The sequence below is a fragment of the Numenius arquata genome, chromosome 4 (assembly GCF_964106895.1).
Source record: "Numenius arquata chromosome 4, bNumArq3.hap1.1, whole genome shotgun sequence".
Taxonomy (NCBI): domain Eukaryota; kingdom Metazoa; phylum Chordata; class Aves; order Charadriiformes; family Scolopacidae; genus Numenius; species Numenius arquata.
The window spans coordinates 23,294,732-23,309,639 of NC_133579.1; the positions used below are offsets into that span (position 1 = coordinate 23,294,732).

Genomic DNA, 14,908 nt, shown 5'->3' on the forward strand with positions numbered 1-14,908 from the left:
ATTTAATGTGCTTTGTGCACTGCACACAGTTGGACCTAATTCCGTAGCAACAACCCTTGCATTCTATTGAACTATAAACTAAGTCTGGTAATACAGTAATTTCTTTACCACTTCACCCACCCACCAAAATATGTAAAATCTGACCATTGGTTTTAAACTATTCACTAGCCTAAAACTTACCTAGGCATGTTAAGAGTTCCCCTCATGTACTGATCCCCATCTCTTGGGGGATGATTGCCTGCAACCCAGCTCTGCATCTTCTTTGGCTTTTAAAGACTGAGCCTCTTGTGTTGATTGTCACCTAAAAGTAACCAAAATGAAATGACCACTTCATAAAATCACTGATTGTAGCATCACAGGACTTCTTCTGCATTAGCCTCATAATTTAGTATAAATATGTCCATATGACTTAAAAGCATAGCAGATGAATGTCCTGGTGTTTCTCATTGATTTCAATTAGTTCTTCAAAGGACACATAGTGTCCTTCAGCATTTGTGTAAAATCTCTTTAATAGTTGCCCTTCTCAAGAAATTTTCCTTATTTTTGGATAAAGGAATTAGGAGATAAACAGTGAGAATCTTCAGAAGTGACTACATAAACAAAACCTGAAGATATGGATCCATCACTAGTCAATTAATAAATGCACCAATGTATGATATGCTCTAATCAGCCCTCTTGACTTGTAGAAATGCTCTCAGTGGTCTTCACTATAGATTTATCAATGTTGCTGTGTGTTGTGGACAACATCATTTCTGAGGGTGAACTGAAGTACCTTTTGTGTCAGCACTTTGTTTCCTCTGGCAAAGGTAGGACTTCCAACTTGAAGATGAATGTTGTTTGCCTGAGTCCTGGCACTTGGATCGTCGTGCTAGATTGAATTCATCATCCCAGATAAAGGAGGTTCTTGCAAATTCCTTTTTAAACTGGCTCTTGTCCAGTGGTGTTGGCACACGCTGCTAAAAATTTTCTGGACTCTTTCATTAGTGCTTAATACTGTTTCTCGAGTTGGAGCTAACACACGTCGTTTATCAGTCATCTTGGCTTGCAGTACAAGCTATACATTCTTTTTCTCAATCGCGCCACTGGAAATGGTCTTTCTATTCCAAATTTCATTCATTACTGTCCCCACTTGGATTTTGTGAAAATGATTGTCGGTATTGTTGTCGGTATGTTGTTCAGTCTTCTTGGCAGATAGAAGAGGTTCAAATCTGTGTTCTTTTATGTGATGACCATAGGCTTGAAGATGTTTTATTTATTTTCTTTTTGTTTTCCCAGGGGCAAGACTCCAGACTAGGGACTGGTATTTTTATGGAGGGAAAATGATACATGTAATTTTATTTATCAGATGTCATACAACTTGTTTCTTATTTTTCTTCCTGCCTTTTTATCAGAAGACTAAAATAATGTTCTGATGATCAAGTAAAAAGATATTAAATCTGGTAATAAATTATATTTAGAGTTTAGGGAGTTTTACTTCTGCCCATAAAGGAAGTGAAATATGCTTTGGGAGTCTTGGGTCAGAAGATGAACGAGTTAGTCTGAGGAGGGTTGTGGATATTCGTGCCTTAAAAGGTCAAAAACCCCTTTGAGAGGGAGAGAAATGCTCACTTTTTTGAATATGAGAAGCAGTGTGTCTAAGGGCACGATTCAGTCAAGTAGTATCTAATTTTTCCTCATAATTTCATCTAGACATTTTTTTCCTGTTCTTGTTCAAATCATTGTCTTAATGATTTTAATTAGTTTTCAGTTAGCCTTAGCCAGAGGGTTATGTGATACACTTAAAAAATGATTTCAAGTAGTTTGTCAGCAGTTTCTGAGCTATGCATTTTAGAAAAAATAGCTTGAGATGATAATGAATAGAACATCTTAGATTAATGGTTTGTGGGGAATTCTTGGCTTGAAAGCAAAATGCTTTGTGCAACAGTGTTGTAATACTAGACTGAAACAAGAACTCTCAGTTCAGCAGTCCCTTGTCAGTAGAAAAATTAATGCACATAACATTCCTAATTTCAGGCAATATGCTCCAGTGAGTGAGTTGATGTCAATATATAACATTTTGTATAATTTGGTGGCAGTCAGGGGGAAGCACACTAGTTACAGCATTTGATTTATTTTAATCCACATGAGACTGAGGGCATAGGTGTACTTCAGATAGATAAATATTTTGGCTTAATATGTTATTTCAGTGTGACAAAAGAAATGTCATGTGATATTCATGGATGTGTGGGCACGCATTAATCTACACTATTTGCATGTTGGTGAACAGTAATAGGTCTTAGTAAGATCTAATTTTAGATGAAAAATGGTAAATTACATCAAAGATAATAAAAAGTTTCTAAAAGTGTTTCTTACAGTGGACTTTAATCCTTGTTGGATTGTTACTGTTGTAGAGAAATATGAAGTTATTGCTACTAAAGTAATAGCAATCTAGCACTCTAATTTTCTTGATAAATATAAGCGTGACCTTTAATGAGTCAATACTAACCTGAAATTGTGTTAAACAGACCCAAAAATGTGTAATGTTAAACAGACCCAAGCACGTGTATGTTTCTGTATATATTTGTATGGATTAAATGAGAGTTGTTAATACACAGCTCTTCTGTTTCCGGTGTCCTGTGGGTCAGATGGAGTAAATGCTGTAAGAAGGAAGAGTAGCTCTTCCCTTTTCTCAGCCTCTCTCTTTCTCCTTGGATTTCTGTTCCCAGAGTGTATGTTTATAATAGTGTTCAAAACTATAATTACAGAAACACTTAGTCATTATTAATGCCACCTTGCATTGTCCTATAAAACAGTTAAAGCAGTTTGATATTAATGTGTTTATATAATACACGTTTATAATTACAGCTAAATGTAAACCCTCTAGCTGTAGTGCAATAAAGATGTCTTCAGAAAAACGTGCCCAAACAGTAGATTACTCTTATAGGCAAGGTGTTGGCAGCAGGGTGGAGTGGCTGCAAGGGCGGCCTCTGTGAGAAGAGACCGAGGACTGTCCCATGTTGAACACATCCAGTTCTAGTTGGCTCCAGTGGACCCACCACAGGGCATTGTTGAGCCCCTTAAGCGATGCTGGTGGCACCCTGGGATAGCATGTTTAAGAAAGCATAAAAAACACCGGGAAGCAGCTGTGAGAGAGAGGAGTGAGAAAAACTTGAGAGAAACAGCCCTGCAGACACCAAGGTCAGTGAAGAAGGAGGGGGGAGGAGGTGCTCCAGGCACTAGAGCAGAGATTCCCCTGCAGCCTGTGAAGATCATGGTGAAGGAAATTGTCCTCTGCAGTCCATGGAGGATCACACTGAAGCAGGTATCCATGCTGCAGCCCACGGAGAACCCCATACTGCAGCAGGTGGACATGCCCTGAAGAAAGCCACAGCCCAGGGAGAGCTCATGCTGGAGCAGGCTCCTGGCAGGAGCTGTGGCCCATGAAGAGGAGCCCATGCAGGAGCAGGTTTTCTGGCAGGACTTGCGGCCTGTTGGGTACCCACAGTGGAACAGTACATTCCTGAAGGACTGTACCCTGTGGAAAGGACGCGTGCTGGAGCAGTTCCTGAAGAACCCACTTGGGAGAGACCCACATTGGAGGAGTTTGTGAAGGATTGTCTCCCATGGGAGGGAACCCACAGTGGAGCATGGGAAAAGCATGAGGAGGAAGGAGCAGAAATGAAGTGTTATGGGCTGCCCATAATCCCTATTCCCCATCACCCCGTGCCACTTTGTGGGGAGGAGGTAGAAGAGTTGGGAACGAAGGAGTGAAATTGAACCTGGGAAGAAGGTGTTTTTTGGTTTTGTCTTTGTTTCTCATTATCCTACTCTATTTTTAATTGGCAATAAATCAAATTAATTTTCCCCAAGTCGAGTGTGGTTTGCCCATGACAGTAATTAGTGAGTGATATCCCTGTCTTTATCTCGACCCATGAGATTTTTCATCCCACTTTCTGCCCCTCTGTTCATGAGGAGGGGGAGTGAGAGAGCGACTGGGTGGATGTCTGGCAACCAGTCATGGTCAACCCACCAATAGAGGCATTCCCAGTCCAATTAAACACTTGGATGAGATTTTATTTTTTATGGCATTTTTGATCAGTGTGGACAGTAACACCATTCTTCTGATCTTGCTTGTGTCACACTGATGGCATCTTCAGTTTTGGCTTTCTTTTAGAAAATAACAAATATAGAACATAGTAATTTATGCCAGTTTCTTGCAGACTTGTGCCCCACAGGTATCTGCAAACCACTTCTTTGAATTTGGAATGTAGTTGCAAAGATCCTTTTCCAAACCAGCTGCTTGGCCTTTTTTTTTTTTTTTTTTCATTTCAGTACAGAAGGGTTTCCTCTTGTGGACTGCATCAAATATGAGCTACTTATCTCAATTCTTTCTGTTATCTCCTTAGTTATCTCATATTAGCATGTGTCATTATACCAGTTTTGCTTTCTGCTACACCGTGATAGCAGTCATCTTCATCTACTTGGTAAATTTCCAGGGGGAGATCTTTATGCTTTTCTTCATGTTGCTTCACTGTTGGAAGGTGCTCCCTCTAAACACGTATGGCCTTCTCAGGTTTTTTAAAATTTCTTTTGTCATTGTGTCCATTAAAAAAAAAGTTGTGCCTAATTCCCTTCGCACTGTTCTATCAGTACTCTTTCCTTATCTCATTCATCTGTTCCCTTCTTTTTAATTTTGTGTTTACGCAGCAGTTCTTGTTTAGTACTCCAAGGTCCTGTGATAATGCAAATAAACATAAACAGTCTCCTGGAGCTTTTCTTCCTGCATTTCTAATCTGGTTTTTGGTTAATCTCCCAGATCTTGATTTCTTTCTCTGGCCTACGCCTGCTCTACTCCCACTCCATATTCCCATTTATGCTCATGTCCCACCCAATTTATCGTGTCCTGTCAGCATTTTGGCGTTGTGGTGTTTCCACAGAGTACTCTGGTACTTTACATTAAAACTCAAAACTATTGCTTATTCTGAGCTGTTCATGGGAAGGAATGTGGGCTGAGTGTGAGAGACAGCAGTGGTGAAGCCATCTGACTCCTGGCACTGTATCCTGGCAAGGAAGAACAGAGAACAACAGAGGTGTTGGTTGGATTAAAGGGAGACGAGGTGGGGGGATACAAGCAGAAGAATTAGTAGGTGTGTAAATACATATATGGACACATACACGTGTATGTACGGATGCCAATTTACCGATTGAGAACAATTGATGTAAAGACGGCAATGGAGAGAAGAGAATGCAAGGTCAAGATTCTGAAAAGGTGAGTTAAGTAGGATCTGGGGTTGTCTGAGGAATGAGTAGCGTAAGAGTTGAGAAAACTCAAATGAGTAAAAAAAGAAAAAAAAAAACCAAATAAACACAGAGGTGTATGTGAATTTGAAATCAAAACAGAATTTTTGAGATATTTGAGTGCATTGTGTTAGTTTATATACTACTACAGTGAGTCTTGTCACTGACTGTGATGCAATTAGAATTTTACAATTACTGTAAGAAATGCAAATATTGTCAAGAATCTGCTCTATTTGTCATTGCTGGGTATCATTTCTGTTCATGTCCGTGTACTTTGTCACAAAATACTGTGTTCCATTCTGAAAAATCTTTCTACCAGTGTTTCACAGTTCCAGTTGATTTCTGAAGGACAGTAGTATCATTTTTCTTCAATGCAGTGGCTGGTTTGATATCACTGCAGGGATGTCACTGCGTTTGCAACGAGTCACTGTTTTAGAATAGTTCAAAACCAATTATAAATCAAATCTTCACAGGCTGCCATTCAGTGCATTGAAAGGATGTTTTCAGCAATGAAGATTTCTGTGTTTAATGCAGCACTGGTCAAAGCCAGGATGAAGATTTTGTTTGTGTTATTTGAGGTGATAATATAGGATTTTCATGGCTATATGGGACTTTTTGAATGGCCTACTGTGGTTATTTGTGTCCTGATTATCTAGAGTTGCTTAATGTTTTTCAATGTCTATGTAGTGTCTGCAGAAAATGCATATAATGCTTTATTAATTGTTGTTTAAAATGGCCTTTTGATTCTTAATTAGCAGGCATGCATAGCTAGCAGATATTCCATAAACCAAGATAACGATTTAGAGGAGTGTTTAATATTACAGAATGTGAAGTAGTGGTGTGAAAAATGTATATTGTTGTTTAATTGTGTGTAGAAGAGCTGTGATCCGTTTTAAAAAGACAAAGCGATCAGTTGGCAAGTCTGTATTAAAGCCAACTGCAATGTCTTACCATGTAAAGTTATAGTACTTTGACTTTCTGTTGTGATGAGTATTTTGTCATTAAGTATATTTTAGCGCTGTATTATGTTTGTGTTCTGTGTCAGCAGGGAAGCTTTTCTTCTGTTTACATTCATAGCAAACATTAAATATGTTTCTTATTCAAAGCTGTTTCTCCCAGATTACTTTAAGTAGCTGCATTTGTTAAATTCATTTGAATGCTATCCAGAGATAATGTAAAGTACTATCAAGGTGTGGGAGTTGCACCTTGTTCACTGTGTGCAAGTTAGACTTTTTTCATAGAATTTTCTAGACCTGGAACACAAGCATGTTTAGTGTTTTATTGCACATCCAGGTAATAGCTGCAGGCATTAAGGGCATGCCTCTCTTGGAAGCAACTCCAGCTCGTGTTGACGCATTCAAGATGGTTTCCAATTAACTGCGTAAGCTAATATCAGTTGCTGCTAAGACAAAGCAACATGGAGGTCAGCCCGAGCAAACCACCCGAGTATGGACCCAGCTAGCTGTGTGCTGCCGTGGCTACAGTGCAAGCCCTAAAGGGGTTAGCTGCTTTAAAAACATACCTAAAGACTTAGCGAGCATAACGCCACGAGCTACACCTGAGATATTGCTTGTTGTGATAGCTTAACAGGAATCTTACGGTCATTTTTGTAACATCTGACCTGATGTACTGATTTCAGCACCTGGCACAAGTACTGAGTTTATTACAAATATTGAGCATCCAGTATTCTTGCAAAGGGAAGTGAAAGGTAATCAGCATCAGAATTGCTCAGATTGTTCCTGGCTTACTTAATAGGCAACTAGACAAGATATTTGAATATATTTTGCCACACCTAGTAGCTTTCAGACAAAATGCTAATAATGTATTTAATCTTTTGTTGTAGATGTTCTCTACGTATGACTTCTATTTTAAACTTTCTTCTTCTGTTGTATAACAAAGTATTTTGAATATAAACAGTGTGGTTCATGAGGTAATGCCCAATGTAGATGACTGACTTTCAAATTTTTGTTTGAAGCAACAGGCTTTCTTTAGTATTTATAACTGTAAGTTACCGAGAGGCCAAGAGGAGGATAACAGTTGTCCTGTTTTCTTACACATTTCAGCAGCCCTCTGATGTTTGAGTACAAAATCACAGAACATGTTGCATCTTGGGATTGTTCAGCCTGGAGAAGAGAAGGCTCTGCGGAGATCTTATAACGGCCTTCCAGTACCTGAAGAGGGCCTACAGGAGAGATGGGGAGGGACTCTTTATCAGGGAGTGGAGCGATAGGATGGGGGTAATGGTTTTAAACTGGAAGAGGGGAGATTTAGATTAGATACTAGAAAGAAATTCTTTACTGTGGGGGTGGTGAGACACTGGAACGTATTGCCCAGAGAAGCTGTGGATGCCCCATCCCTGGAAGTGTTTAAGGCTGGGCTGGATGGGGCTTTGAGCAACCTGCTCTAGTGGGAGGTGTCCCTGCCCATGGCATTGGAACTAGATGATCTTTAAGGTCCCTTCCAACCCAAACCATTCTATGATTCTGGAAGTGAGTGGGAGATGCTGTGTTAGAATCCACCTATAGTTGTTAAAGATTCATTAAAGATGTTTGACTGGGAAATGGTGATTTGATAAATTATGACTTCTTAAATGTTTGAGGAACTCTCTTCCTCCATGGAATTCAGATAGAGGCTATATGAAAGGTCTGGGAATTCACTTCTCATTAAACCAGAGTATTCTCAAAGCAACCTGGAAGATTGAGTTGACTTCTGAGGGTATTTCTGTGTAACACCATGCAGTGCCACACAGTGCTGAGCAAGCCCTCTAGCCTAACTCATTTACCTTGCTGTGATTACATGTTTCCTGCTGAGGTTATATATAACACCTGCCATCATATATGCTGAGAAGCAGCTAACATAATAAGATAGACACTGGAGCTGGGTTTGAAATGGATTTCTTGACAACAAAAATGTTTAGGATTACAAAGTTTTATTATTACACATTGGACACCCAGTCTTCCCTCCCATCATCCACCCATAGTGCCAGACACTGTCCTGCTGGTTAAGTGCATCAGAATCTTGTTTCAGATTCCCCTGCTAAATTAGAAGTACACTGAATAACTGGGCTTTGTGTGTTTGGGTTTTTTCCCCCTCTCTGGAGTGTTCATGAGGAGCTCCTTCAGATGAGGTAGGAGAATCCCAACAGGAGGGAGGGAAAGTGCTTCAATTTGTAAAGCCAGTAAATAACAATTAAAGTATTTTATCAAGGACTCAGGACAGCTACCTTTGCATTACCTTCTGGGGAACTGGTATTTTGCAACTGGAATATTGATCTAGAACAGAAAAATTCAGTTACTTCTGGTAGCGGCTCTTGGTTCAGAAAAGACCACATGGAATGCAAATTTTCTTTCCTGGGGATATGCCTGAGACATGTAAATATACCTCAGGAAGCTTTAATCTGGGTAGTTTGTGACGTCACAGTAAGTCAGTAAGTAATTCAGCACATGCTTGAGCTTAGGGTTCCCTAGGGATTCACTCAGTGCTGAAGACTATGTCACCGTATGTTCCCTGCCGTGGGAATCTTACTGAAACCACTGCAGTGGTTTCTGCTCCAGTTTCAACACACTTGTATTAAGTAGCAATACAATTTTTGTGCTTGTTTGCCTGGCTCTTTTCTTCTGTTAGAGGATGAAAATACTTAGCCAGTTTGAGAAAAGCTGTGACCAGTAAAAAGCCTATGAGGACTGTGAATAAAGAGTGAGTCTGAAGATGCTCCTCTAGGAGCTGCGCTCACTGCATTGCAAGATCAGGAGAATAATCAGAGTATTCCTAAATAAGCGTTTTCTTGTTTAGTAATTAATCTACTGGAGAAAAAGCCTCTTAATTTCTTGCAGTCTTCAGGGCTTTTCTTTCAGTCTCATGTTTATCCCATTAGATTTCTTCTCATCCATCTTGCCCTTTAGAAACTAATAAAGAGTGGATCAAAATCTTTCCTTGCATCTACAGGCTTTAAAGTGTGTGATGTGACTGCCTCCATTTCAGGGCCTAAGTCAGTTATTTCCTGAGTATAGAATTTTATCTTTTAAGACAGTTCTTCTATATGACAAGATCATAGTCACAGTCAAAATACCAGCGAGCTGGAGTTGGACTCCATCACTCCTCTTCAGGAGCGCAAACATTATGACTCCTCAGGGAATCATTTTCTTGGCATATTATTTTAAGGCTTTTTGCTGAAATTAAAGAGGGAATTCTTGTCTCAATTAGATTTATGTGAGATTTTTTTCCATCTCTTCTTACAGACTTAATTTGTTGGCAGACATTGATGACAGATAGTATGTTGTTAGCAGCTCGAGCTGTGACTATAGTAAGAGCGGCCAAAAAGTCATTGATTTGAGTGATTTGAAGCAGAGGTCGTTAAATGCTGCATCAGAAAGCTATTTGGCAAACCTGTCATTCACGAAGTACTTGTTCTTTGGGTTGAATTTGAAATTATTCTGAAGTACAAGACAGTGATAAAGAAAGCTTCTTCCTCATCAGTGTTAAAAACCATGTCTATATTCCAACCAAACCAATATTTTGATCACAGTTTAAGAAAAATGTAATTTTAGCATCTCCCTGTCTTCCTCCTTTTATCTGAGAATTATGTGGTTTAAATTACTTCATTAACCTTAACCAAGTTTTGTAGGAAATGCACTATGTAATATTTTAAAATCTGATACACAGTAGAAGTGTACTGTAAAATGTCTAAAATTTTGCAGACTGACATTTCTTCACTTAGTGTGTGGGCATAAACAACATTTTTTCAATGAATGTAATTGGTTCAGCCAAAAGTCTCATTTAGGAGACTATATATAGACACCTAAAATTTCCTCTTGCAATATGGCCTTGGGTGTCTCAAGTTGTCCACATTTTTGGACTTCTGCTCCCAAGTTGAGGACAGTCATGTGGCAGTACATCAGGTGGCAAATGTGGCTGCAGGTTAGTACACGAGCAAAATGGATGGATCGTATTTTGTTTTGTATTTAAGTCCTCTTGTATTTGAAGCAATCGGATTTCCCAATGTATCAGACACAGTCTTAATTCCCTTGTATATGTTTGCAGAACTCAAGAGTCAGAGTAGAAGCAATTAAAAGGCTTTCATGAATTCCATGAGCTGAATTAAAGAGCTCAGTACTTTTGTTCTCAGTGGTAAAGCAATATAGTTATTTCCCTCACCAGCTGAAATAATGCATTCTTCATCTAGAAGTCACAACATTTCTAATCAACTGCATTTCAGTAGCACAAAGGGAAAAAAAAATACTGTCTGGACCTCATTGAAAATTTAATGATGTACACAGCCATTTAATTATGAGAAAACAGGTGCAGGTAATTATCCAAGTCATAATGTTGCAGCAGCTAATAACATCAAATATTTGTGATAATTGCATGCAAGCAATTGATCACAGTTCTGTGCTTCTCACACGATTTGAAACACGCTTTTCAATACATACATTATCGTATTAGAACACAGAAGCTAAGGATGCACTTTTCTCACCAGTAACTTCATATACTATGATTTTTGCATTACCTTCCAATATGATTGTATTATTACTTAAAGTTTTACTGTTTCATTTTTCCCTTTAGCTTAGAGGGGTGGAATGTCCTTCTGCCAAATCCTGGTTTCCCCATACTCTTACAGTCTTTACATTTCCTAGGTGTCACAGTCAACTCTTGTGTCATTCTGGTTTCTGCTGGAGTATGACTGGGCATAAAATTCACATCTTGCAATTGCAAGGAAGTGGCCCTATCCCTAAGATGGGAACTGAAGTTGGTCTTTAGCCCTCCTTTTGCACATAGGCTATTGTAGAAGAGAAGTCAATCTGTAGAAGAGAAATCAAGATTTGTCAGACCCTTTAGAAGGCTCTGGAAGGAAAACAGCATGTGAAGAGAAACAGATCCCTGGTCCAGTCTTTTACCTCTGCAGTATTTTAGCGGTTTTCAGTTAATAGGAATCAATGCTAATTACTGTTTGAGTGGCAGACAGCACTGACCCTGTGGTTCTCACATCTTAGGAAAGGGATCCTACCACTGTACTGCTACTTAAAAGAGTCGTGTTCAGATCTCTTACAAGTGGTATCCCAAAAAGGAACTGAAAGAGAGGACGAGCTTTCAGAGGAGGATTCTGGACTCTTCCGTATCCCAAACAGGGAAGGGTGCTTTTCTAGAAACTAGCATGGTACCTGAAGAAAGGGGTGTAAAACTTGTTGCTTTCCTTGGCATTTCCTTATGACGTTTCCTTATTAAGCAGCCACATGTGAAATTAAATGCCTTCTAAAGGTCCCGGGTGGGTTGATGAGGGTCCTGTTCTGAGAAGATCAGTGGGATACTGTGCACCTGCTCTTGAGCTGGTGTCTACAGGGACTGATGAATTCAGCAAGCACCATGCAGGACAAAGTGAAGATGTTACCTGAGTTCTGGAAGCCCGATGTGTAGCAGCACTAGCAATGATTATGTGCTTGAAACAACAAATCCTCATATTCTAAAGGGCCTTTAAGTATCTAAAGGGTGGGCTGAAGGAGGAGGGAGCCAGACTCTTTTCAGTGGTTGCCAGTGAGAGGACAAGGGGCAACGGGCACAAGCTGGAACATAGGAGGTTCCACTCAAATATGAGAAGAAACTTCTTCACGGTGAGGGTGACAGAGCCCTGGAACAGGCTGCCCAGGGAGGTTGTGGAGTCCCCTTCTTTGGAGATTTTCAAGACCCGCCTGGATGCAGTCCTGAGTAACATGCTCTGACATGCTCTGGGCAATCCTGCTTCGGCAGGGGAGTTGGACTAGATGATCTTTATGGTCCCTTCCAACTCTAAAAATTCAGTGAAATCCTAGAGTGGACTTGGTCAGTGGCAGCACCCAAGTTCTCTTCATGAGTGCAGAATGCGCCATGTGAAGTTTAAGGGAGCCTGAGACCCTGAAATTTTGCAATGGAATAAGTTGATGTACCATGTATAAAGAGACGTGGTATCTTTCAGCAATGATATTTAGGTGTTACGTGTCCTGTGGTGTTTTGCTTGACTTGTTTAATTCTAGTGGGAGCCTGTTTTGTGAATGGCAGAAAGTTGTTTGGAGAAATGTCAGTTCAGGCATTGGACTCACATGGCTCGCAAAACGTCAGCAGCTTTACTAACTGCATGGCAGGTTTTTTTCCCCCTGCTTTTTAGTGTAGCAGTAACAACAATTATATAATTACTAAGAAGTTTATTATTATTTTAATTACAACAAGGAAAAGCTATATTTTGCAAGGGCATATTATAAAGCCTGTTGAATTTAAATTACCCATGCTAATTGTTGTAGTGTGTGGAGACCTTATCTCTCTCTACAGCTACCTGAAGGGAGGTCTCTTCTCCTAAGTCACAGGTGACAGGACAAGAGGAAATGGCCTCAAGTTGCACCAGGGGAGGTTCAGATTGGATATTAGGAAAAATTTTTACACTGAAAGGTTTATTAAGCATTGGAATGGGCTGCCCAGGGAAGTGGTTGAGGCACCATCCCTGGAGGTATTTAAAAGACGGGTTGACATGGTCCTTAGTGACATGGTTTAGTGATGTGTTTTTTTCACTGAATTTCACTGAATTTTTTAGAGGCTCCCTCCTCCTTCAACCCACCCTTCAGATACCTATAAGCATTGATAAGGTCTCCCCTCAGCCTTCTCTTCTCCAGGCTAAAGAGTCCCAGCTCTCTCAGCCTTTCTTCATAAGCGAGATGCTCCAATCCTTGAATCATCCTCGTTGCCCTTCACTGGACTCTTTCCAGTAGTTCCCTATCCCTCTTGAATTGGGGAGCCCAGAACTGGATGCAATGCTCCAGTTGTGGCCTCACCAGTGCAGAGTAGAGGGGGAGAATGACTTCCCTCGACCTACTAGCCACACTCTTCCCTATGCAGCCCAACTTTTATCAGAGTTATGTTGATGGTTGGACTAAATGATCTTAAAGGTACCTTCCAACCTAGACAATTCTGAGATACATCCAGTTGTAACTTTAAGTTAGCATGAAGTATTAAAACAGGTCTTTTTACCTCCTGTGCAAGTCTATAAAGAAGCAAAGTTCATTTACAAAAAAAAAACCCAAGAAAATAAGGAAAAAAAAAGCCCTTGGAATACACACCTTGGATATGGTGTGTATTCATCAGCAAAGTCACTCATTCGCATTTCTGCATGTATAAAATTGATTTATATTATATGTAGTCATGACAGCTGCACAGCACCAGCAAGATGACAGTATTCCTCTAGTGTTACATGTCTGTGTCAATTAACCTTGTCCAACTTCCCCTTTAGTTTCCTCGTTCTCTTCTCCTCCTCCTCTTCAAGCTGTACATATTGGAAGTGCCTCCAACTCTTACTTGACATTCTCTGTAGTATTAAGGTTCAGATTAAATGCAGCCTTTTCTATCAGGTTATTTCCCTTTATAGCTGGTAGAGATCATTTTCGCTAAACAGCAGTAGTGTTCTGACTCAACAGCAAATGGGTCATAAAAAAATCTTCTCTGAAGTGGATTATTTTTGGAAATCTGAAATCTATAATTTTTAAGATCTACTGAAAGATATTTAGCAATGCACCTGTTGAAATTATCCAGCCATAAACAGAAAGTTTTGTGGGTTTGTTTCCCATTAATGAATTAGCCTATAAAGTTCCAGGAAAGAGCTCCTCTGAGATCTGTCATGTACCCATATCGCTGCCATTCAAGTGGAAATACTATTTTGGAAAAGCTAGTTCTCCACCTGTAATATGGAAATTGGTACTGCAGTGCTGCTTCAATGACTATAGTGCTGCTATTTATCTTTTGTGTTTGGCAAATAGAGCCTATCCTGTGTAAGGGAATATAGAAGATCCTCTGGTATAATCTCAGGTTGTCTAGTTTCTTTCAATGGTGAATTTTATTTATATTGAGAAGAAAAGTGTTTGAAATTATGTAACCTGAGGCCACTATTTTGTGTGCTAATAGTCGGGCTGCTTTTATGATGAAGCTGTGCATTTCCTTATTGTTGCCTTTTAAGAGCCTTTCAATACTATTGTAAGGCTAAAGCCCAACAAAAGTCCTAATTTTTGTACTACATTTGTTAAGGGAAAGATCTTTGTAATGAAAACAAAACTTAAGTGCCAAAAGATTTATTAATTTTTCTTATTTTGAGATTCTGGGGTTTGATTACTTCTCTGTAGTAGAATCTTTGAATCTTCTCTGAAGATTCTGTTCTCGTTCCTGTTCTATACAGTTCCTATGCCATAATACTTCTTGGGAAAATATATTTATTTGCAAGAATTTAATTCTCTCTTTGGTTTGCTTTAAGCTCAGTATGTGCATGAGATTTCTGTGGTCAGGAAGTCTTCATAGCGCATCTCTAAATTCTGCTGAATCCGCTAGCCACAGACTTTACATTTTGCATCAGCTGTCATGCTGTTGTGTGCCAAATTTCTCTCTTTACCACCTCTAACTTGAGATGCTTTTTCTAAGCATTATTATTTTTCATGGATTCACTTTCTAACTAAAGCTTTGTTGGTATACTGCATTTTAGCATATCAATGATATGCAGTGTCTAGGGAAGTACAGACTGTCAAATTCCCTAAAGGATGCTGGGATAACCTTTTTTACTTAATAGTTGCCTGAGCTTTGCTTTGCCTATTAAAATGTGTTCCTTTATGTTTTTCCTTATTTAAAGAAA

At 39.5% G+C, this 14,908-nt stretch overlaps 1 protein-coding gene across 4 annotated transcripts in view; it reads left to right on the forward strand.

Moving 5' to 3' along the window:
- PTPRM (protein tyrosine phosphatase receptor type M) overlaps positions 1-14,908 on the forward strand; it is a 481,541-nt gene that overhangs the window by 115,401 nt on the left and 351,232 nt on the right. The window lies entirely within an intron of this gene.